This window comes from Vombatus ursinus, unplaced genomic scaffold (genome assembly GCF_900497805.2).
Source record: "Vombatus ursinus unplaced genomic scaffold, bare-nosed wombat genome assembly UNPS02011353.1, whole genome shotgun sequence".
Classification (NCBI taxonomy): domain Eukaryota; kingdom Metazoa; phylum Chordata; class Mammalia; order Diprotodontia; family Vombatidae; genus Vombatus; species Vombatus ursinus.
The window spans coordinates 133,137-141,699 of NW_020951131.1; the positions used below are offsets into that span (position 1 = coordinate 133,137).

At 54.7% G+C, this 8,563-nt stretch overlaps 1 protein-coding gene across 1 annotated transcript in view; it reads right to left on the bottom strand.

Moving 5' to 3' along the window:
* Positions 1–7,682, bottom strand: part of PTPRE (protein tyrosine phosphatase, receptor type E) — a 139,871-nt gene extending 132,189 nt beyond the window's left edge. The window contains exon 1 of the mRNA XM_027855947.1: positions 7,624–7,682. The gene's annotated coding sequence lies outside the window, so the exon portion shown is untranslated. The remainder of the gene's footprint in view (positions 1–7,623) is intronic.
* Positions 7,683–8,563: the final 881 nt, after the last annotated feature.

An 8,563-nucleotide genomic window follows, 5' to 3' on the forward strand; every position in this document is an offset into this window, starting at 1 on the left:
AAGGTTGGATAACAGAATTAATTAACAGCGCTGAATAACAGAATCTCAGAACCTGTCAGCCATTTGTTCCGACCCACACATGGACAGGAATCCCCTTGGTCACAGCCCAGAGAAGGGGCCTGTCCTCAAAGCCACCCATGGCTGCCCTGCCAGAGAAGGCGGAACATTCTATTTGAGTTTCCAGACACAGCGAAGCCCGAATCAGCCCCTTCCGCCTTTGCAGCTTCCAGTCTTTGGAGGGCAGGCTCTAGCGGGGCAGTGAGAAGTCCAAGCGATCTCAGAAAGCAAAAGCATCAGCATTCACCAACAAAACAAAGTTGAGCCAGGGTCAGCCGGGGCCAGTTTGAGGCTAACATCCTCCTGACACTGGTCATTCTGCTCAGGTCCCGCCTCGGGGTCCCAGGCTCTCCATCACTCGTGGGAAACGTACACTTTCTGTGCTTCACAGACGCAGGCAGTGAGTGGACGAGCTAGGGTTTGCCACGCTCACACTGACAAAGTCTCCAGTGGGCCATTTCCAGGGCCCCATCTCTGCTTCCACCAGACATTCCCTAACATACCAGCACAACACGAGGGGCAGCACAGTAGGATGGAGAGAGAACTGGGCTCCCGAGGCAGGAAGCCTTGGGTTGAGTCTTGCCTCGGATCCGTGCTGGCTTCATGACTCAGCAACTAATCTGCATGGATAGAGGGGATTTGCTCATCCCTTGACTAATGAAGTCATACATGAAGTCCATTAACAACAACAATAATGGATAATAATAATGGATATTTGCAAAACCTTTATATAATATCATCTCACATGAAGTCTATGCCAACCCTAAGAGGTGGGTGGGTGCAGATACACCCATCTTACAGATGAGGCTTTCCTCAGCAGCCTGACCTCCGCACCCTGGCCCCAGATGACACTATTAAAGTCATTGTTTGGACTGAGGGAATTACTTCCAAAAGGGTGAATTACTCTTAAAAATGTGGGACCCAGGGTGGGAAAGAGAGCTCATTAGCTGTTTAAGACCATGAACATATTAACACAGCTTAGTTATCACTGAGGCTCAGATGGGTGGAGTGGCTTACAGGGACACCCAGTAAGGGGCAGAGGACTTAATTAAACCACAGAGTCAGGCGGTGAGGGTTCTTTCCATTCCCCCCGGGCACCCACTTTGCATCAATCCAGTTTAATGTTCCCTCTGAGGCAGCCTCTGGGGAGATGAATCCTGCCTCCCAGTGACCCACCTGGTCATGTCCAAGATGGCTGAGCCTTTGAATTCCTCCAGGCCCCTGGCTTCCGCTTCCCTCTCCAGCCCATCCCTTGCCCTCTTCTGTCATATCATTAATGATCTCACATTGAGGGCTTGGATGGAGCAGAGGAGTCTGGGGAGACAGCTTCTGCAGAAATCAGGCCAGTTTGGGGAACACTCCCTGATTTGTTTCCATGGAGGCAGGAACCTCCCCCTCAGATATTTCACCTGCCCTCCCTTAATGAGCAGTAGCAAACAATATCCAGGCTGCAGGTAGTGGCGAGAAACATCTCCTTTCTATCTGTACTGCCCAAGCCATGGAAAGCCAGGGAGCCATGGGTCAAGACAGAGAATCATGGCAGTTCAATGGTCAATGAATCACAAAATGTCAGTCAGTCAACAAGTATTTAGGAAGCACAGAAGCTCAGGGTTTGATGGGGGAGAACATTCGTAAACAACTCTCTACAAACAAGATGGAGACAGGATGAAGCAGAGATAGCCACAAAAGGCAAGGCTCTGGCTTCAGGAAGCACTTCTGGTAGAGGAAGGGGCTTCAGCCTGGGAAGCCAGGAGGGGGAGAGCTCCCTGAATGGGCACATCAGGTCTGGGAAGTTTGGAGGGAGGTTTCAGGGTTGGGGCACGCTGGACTTCAGGTGTATGCAGGGCATCCAGTTGGCCCTGTCCGGTAGGAGGTTGGAGACGAGAGGCATTAAAGCTGATCGAACAGAGCTGAGGGCCAGCTGCCTGGAGATGGCCGCTGACTCCGCAGCGGCTGAGGAGATCCACAAATGAAGGAGCAGACAGGGAGAAAAGAAGGGGGCCTGACACCCAGGCTTGGCAGGGGAGACGGCACAGGGACCTCAGAGCTTGCCTAGGCAAGTCCTGCCCCCTCCCTCTTCCTTGAAAGCCCAAGGCACGGGAGTGATTTCTCCAAGGTCAAACTGCTAGAAAGTAGCAATTAGGCCTCAGATTTAAAAATAATCTCCAAGGTTAGAGCTGAGGGGCAGCATCACAAAGTGGATGGGGCACAGGAAGTCACTGAACCTCTCTGGGCCTCAGTTTCCTCATCTGTAGAATGAGGGGATTGGACCAGAGGGGGTTAGAGCCATTCTTTCAGGTACTGGCCCCTCTCCAGCCTCTATAAGGCCACCTCACTTGTCTGGCCAGTGCTGGATGGCATTCTTGACCCGGGCTCTCACCTCTCGTCTCTGGTCTGTGGCTCCGAGGCCTGTACGTCAGTGGTGTCAAACCTCATAGAGAAATGAGGCCATTCACCCTACAGACGGATCCCGGCAGGTTGCATGTCGCCCTCGTTTAAAATGTAATGTTAGCTATGCTTTATTGTAGTTTTATTTATTCGGTTATTTTCCAAAGACGTCTTAATCTGGTAGGTGCAAAACTGGGAGTTCCACGTCTGGCATTTTTGACATTTAGGTTCTACTTTCCCAAAGTCGCCTGAATCCCCTCCTTCTCTCCTCTGTCTCTGCCACCCCTCTGGTTCCCCACTGGTGGGGGCCCTCATCCCCTCAGCCTGAACCATTGCAGTAGCTGCTGGGGGGTGCCCACCTCTAGTCCCTCCCCACTCCAGGCCATCCTCCATTCAGCCACCAAAGTGATTTCCCTAAAGTTCAGGTCTGATCATGTCAGCCCCTCCTCAAGAAACTCCAGTGGCTTCAGGAATCAAATACCTAATGCTCTGTTTGGCACCCAAAGCCCTTCCTCACCTGCCCCCTCCTCCCTTTCCAATCTTCTTATACCCCATCCCCCATGTATCACTGATCCAGTGACCCTGGTCCCTGGCTGTTCCTGGAACAAGGCATTCCAGCTACAAACTGTGGGCATTCTCCCTGGCTGCCCCCATGCCTGGAACTCTCCCTCCTCGTCTGCCTCCTGCCTTCCATGGCTTCCTCCAGCTAGAATCCCACCACCTGCAAGAAGTCCTCCCGATCCTCCTGATGATAATGCCTTCGTTCAGAAATTCTCTCTAATTTAACCTGTCTGTGGTTTGTACACGGTGGTTTGTGGGGTGTCTCGCCCATGAGACCCTGGGAGCCTTGAGATCAGGGACCAGCTTTTGCCTCTCTGTATCCTCAGTGATTACAAAGGACCAGCACATAGCAGGCACTTAATAAATGCTTCTTATTGTTGACTTTCTTGCAAGATCCTACACTCCAGTCCAGAGGTCAGCATGAAGGCCAAAGTTGGCCAGCAAGTGAGGAACAGTTTTTACATTCTTAAATATAACACAACTTTATTTTAAAATGTAGAAACCATTCTTAGGTCTCAGGCATTCAAAAAAGGCCAGGACTTGTGTGCCAACATCAGTCTGCTGACCCTTGATCTAGGCCAAGCCATCCCTAGACCAGAATCCCTTGATAGACATCATTCCTGAGTGGTGGTCAGGCGGCCTCAGCTTTCCCCCATTCTTCCTCCCAGAGGCTACCCCCTCCATTTCTGCAGAGCCCTGATCATCAGCCTTCTGACCCTTTCACCGGGGGTTTGGGTGTCTCCACCACTTGCATCCTTCATACCCAGTTCTGCTCAGAGTAGAATTAATCCCCCTCTCGGCTGCCTGCCCTTTGGTTATTGGAAGACCTTTCACCTTTAGTCTCCAGATACCACCCAGCTACCCCTCCTTTGCCTTAGGGCACCAGGAAGAAAGGGACCAACTTCTGTCTGTTAAATAAACTTTTTTATGACTACAAGACAAGTTAAGTCACAGTGATTTGTTATCAAGAGGCAAAGCTGAGTACAGAATGAGAGACATGGAAACATCTGAAGGGCTTTTGAAGATGTCTAGATTTACGTGTATTAATAGAATGTGGGCTACTGACAATCCTATCTGGGCTTCCTCATGATCCCCAGAGAACAGAGGGTGGCCACTCAGGTCCCTGAGCACCTGCTTAGAGAATGTTTCCTCTGAGTAAAGCCCAGCTTACTCAGTCTGGCCCACAGCACCGGATTCTGAACACAGAGAGGGCTAAGGGCAGCTAAGTGGTGCAGTGAATAGAGTGCCAGGCTTGGAGTCAGGAGGACTCATCTTCCTGAGTTCAAATCTGGCCTCAGACACTTACTAGCTGCATGACCCGGGGCAAGTCACTGAACCCTGTTTTCCTCAGTCTCCTGTAAAATGAGCTGGAGAAGGAAATGGCCAACCACTCCAATATCTCTCTCAGGGAAACCCCCAAATGGAGCACAACTGAACAACAACAAGGACCCAACTGAGAGGCAACACAAGGCCCTCCCCCTACCCCTGCTCAGGGTAGCTCTCTCAGCAGCCCCCACATCACCCCCACATTCCACTTTCAAAGTCCCTTCCGAAGATCTGTTATTAAAAACAGATGCTACCCAGGATGAGAAGTGAGCTCATTAGCCCATTAGGGCCATTAACATATTAACATGGATAAATGATCAGATTAACTAGCTGTTACCTTGGAATGGGAGCTCAAGGTGCTAAAGAAATGGGACAGATGACAGGCCCAATCTGAGTGAGGAGGGGAGGAGGCAGAGAGGGGACAGACGACGAGGCTCCAGGGCCTTGGACACGCCTTGGACATAGAAAGTAGGCTGACGAGTGCTTTCATGGATGTGAATCAAGCAATAACACACGAAGAGAGCTGACTGCTTTCGTGCCTAGGTCTGGCCTCCAAGGAAACAAACCACGCCAAGACAGCCCACCTTGGGCGTACACATGCTATCCGCTTTAGGCATATACACATGATCTGCCTTGGACATGCACACGTGATCCGCTTTGGACATGCATACATGGTCTGCCTTGTATGTACACATATGATCCTCTTTAGGCATATACATATGATCTGCCTTGGAGTATACATATGATCCTCCTCGAACATACACAAGATCTGCCTTGTATGTACACCTATGATCCCACCTTGGCACACATACATGATCTGCCTTAGGTGTACAATACAATCTGCCTTAGTCACATACACATGATCCACCTTGGGCATACACATATGATCTGCCTTGGGCATGCATGCATGATCTTTGTTGGACATACACATATGATCTGCCTTCGGTGTACACATGCGATCCGTGTAATTTCGGGCAAGTCTCTAAACTTTTCCATGCTCCAAGACACAAGATGGGGGCATCAGCTTTGGTAGATCGACTTTGATCAGCTCATTGGGTATCCCCTGCTCTAATGAAATCATAGAGAAAGAACAGAGAGGCAACCTGGCCTTCTGAGTCAGAAAGACCTGGGTTCAGATCATGCCTCTGACTTGCCCGCTGTCAAGATCCCTTAAGCTAGTCACTCCCTTAAGGCTAGGTACACGAGGCACTAGGTCTGGCAGGGTGGCATTTACATTGGGGAGTTTCCATCCCAAGGAAGTGGCCAAGCCTCCATCTCCTCCTCCTTTTAGCGTCTGTTAGGCTCTTTGCAGGTGCTCTCCTCAGAGCAGAGGCGCCTTCCTTTCCTCTGGATCCCCAGGGCTTACTTAGCACACTGCCTGGCATACAGTAGGCATTTAATAAATGCTTACTGACCGGCTGACTTCTTGTGATCCAGGCACCCGCTACGTACAGAGCATTCCCTAGAGCTCAGCTAAGGTTCGACGGGACTGCAGCTTCGGAACCTGCCTTGAGAGAACCCATCAGAAAGGAAAACGGTGGAGGGCGACTGAGGCAAAGGCTCTCTTTGTACGTCTCGGTCTGTACTCCTCAGATAACGATTTTAAAGGCACAAAATAAAACAGAATGATAAGGGAAAGTCCAGGGCAGTGAGTAACAGCGCAGCAGGTTCCCCGCTGCCCCGACACCCCTGCTCCGCTCCCCACGTTGGGGCGTGGGCACTCAGCTGGCCCCGCAGTCCCGCCTGGGTCCCGCAGGGCTGACAAGCCTCCTCAGATGGCATCTCATTGTACAGTTGGGAAAAAACAAAGACGCGGCAAGCGGCTGACTCGGCGTTGGGAAGGAAGCGTCGGGCAGAGCCGGGCCGACCCTGGGGCTGCGAATAGCGCCCGGGGGCTCAGACCCGGCCCGTCTGTCCCCGAGGTCATTTCGGCCCCGGTTTAAAAGCGATTCTAGGAAACACTTCGAGGTGCCCTGGGCTGGCTCAAGTGAAAGCAGCTCTGGGCGTGGCCTTGGTTCCGAGGGGAGGGCGCTGCGCCGAAGCCCTGACGTTTGCAAGTGGGTTTTCAACTTCTCCAGAATTATCTTTTTTTTTTTTTTTTTTTTTAAAATAACAAGACGATTAGTGTCTGAAAGGAATTTAGGTCACCTCTGACAGTTTCCAGGCTGATCCCGACCCTCTTCTCATCAGCATATGGGTGACCCCTATGCCCCCCACCCCGATGGGGGGCGGCTCCAGACCAGGAGAACACCCCCCTCCCTCCTCCCCCCGTCCGCCCAAAGGTGGGGGGCGAGGAGAGGGCAAGGCACAGGCCGGGCCGGGCCGGGCCGGGCTGGGCTTCCGGCTCCCAACTTTGGCTGAGGGATGCAAGTGTGTGGGTATGGGTGTTTGTGGGGGTGTGCGTGTGTCTGTGGGTAGGTGGGTGTGTGCCAGCTGTGCCCACGCCCCCTTTCTGCAACTGAGGAGGGGAGAGGGCTGCCAAGGCAGGTCCGGCGCTGCCTGCCCCCAACCCGGGACTTCGGGCTCGGCGGCCAGTCCGCACTTTCTCCCCAAGCTCGTGGGAGCCCGGCCACCCACGCGCGCGGGCAGGGCCTCCTCCACGCACACACACACACACACACTCGTAGACAAGCCCACACAAGTGCAAATGAACACATGCACCATACACACGCATGATACACACATATGTAAGCGTACACTCACGCAGGCTGGCACCCACACACACACCGAAACACACGAGCCCACGCACCCTTGGGCACAGCCACACAATACACAGATACAAGCGCACCCACACGCCCCCTCCCATGGCTCCCGAGCGCGCGCGCACACACACTCTGCATGCACACACACCACACTCACACACACACACCACACACACACACACACACACACACCGGAGCGCACAAACACACGGACAGGCGCACAATGCTCAACAGCGATGGCGCACGCAAACCCACGCGAGCAAAAGCACCCCCCCATACACACACACACACACACACACACACACACACACAACAACAACCACCACAACCACACAAACGGCGGCGGCTGGGGGGAGGCGGCGGAGGCAGCCGCTTCTTCTGGCTGAACGAGCGCAGGAAGTTGCGCGCGGGTGCGGGTCGGGGTACAGGGGCCCCCGGCACCGGGGGCGGGCTCCCGGGCCCGAGCATCAGTGCCATTGTCCATCAGCTGGTCCGTCAGGAGGGACTCCGGACAGCCTGGCTGGCCCCCGCCCTCGCCCCGGGACCCCTCCCCCCATTCTCCCAGCGCATCCCGGCCCCCTCCTCTTACCTCGGGGCCCTGCGTCCAGTCGGGCTGCTCCTCGTACAGCGGAGCGCGGCCGCTGCGCATCTCCCGCCGCCGCGCCGGTGCCGCCGGCTCCCCCCAGGCCGGCCGGCTCAGCCCCAGGCCGCCCGTGGCCTCAGGGAGGGCACCGGCGCAGCGAGGAGCATGCACACACCCGGGGGGCCGGCTGCAGCTGGCCAGCTGTGTTCGACTCCGGCCTCCTGCCTTCTCACTCTCCTTCCCTTCAGTGCCTGCTAGAGAGCGAGCGAGTCGGAAGACGCAGGAAATGTGGACTGGCTCCCCCCCCCCCCTCCCCCTCCCCCTCCCCCTCCCTCCTCCCTCTTCCCTCCTCCCTCCTCCCCTCCCCCCGCGGTCTTCTCCTTCCCGTCCCCGTCGTCTCCCCCTCCTGGAGTGGCTCGGAGGCCGGCGGGCGGGGTGGCCGGCCGGCCCGAGGAGTGGGGGCGACGCCTGGCGCCCATCGGAGAGAAGCGCAGCGGCCAGATTCACCTGCTGCGGCCAGCCTCCCCCTTCCACCCTCTCTGGCCCTACTCGGGCCCAGAGACTCACCTGGCGCCGCCTTATCTGAGGCTGCGCCTGGAGAGATGCCCTCACAGTCCGAGCCCTTTGTCCTGCCCAGCGGGAGAGAAAGCAGGAGCCCAGACAGAGGAACGGACAGAGCCAGGTTCCAAATCCAGGGCTCTTTGGCGATGAGACCTGCCATGAGAATCTTGAAGTCATCTGGCCCCAACCCTCTCATTCCAAAAACGTTTGTAACTAGCATGAGGTCACACAAGTGTGTGTGTGTGTGTGTGTGTGTGTGTGTGTGTGTGTGTGTGTGTGTAATAGCCCTTCTACATTCTTTGGCCTCTCTTTCCCCTCTTTTCCCCACCACTGTATTTACTCTCTCATTCATTCAGAGGCAGCACCTAAGTAAGCCTTGAAGGAT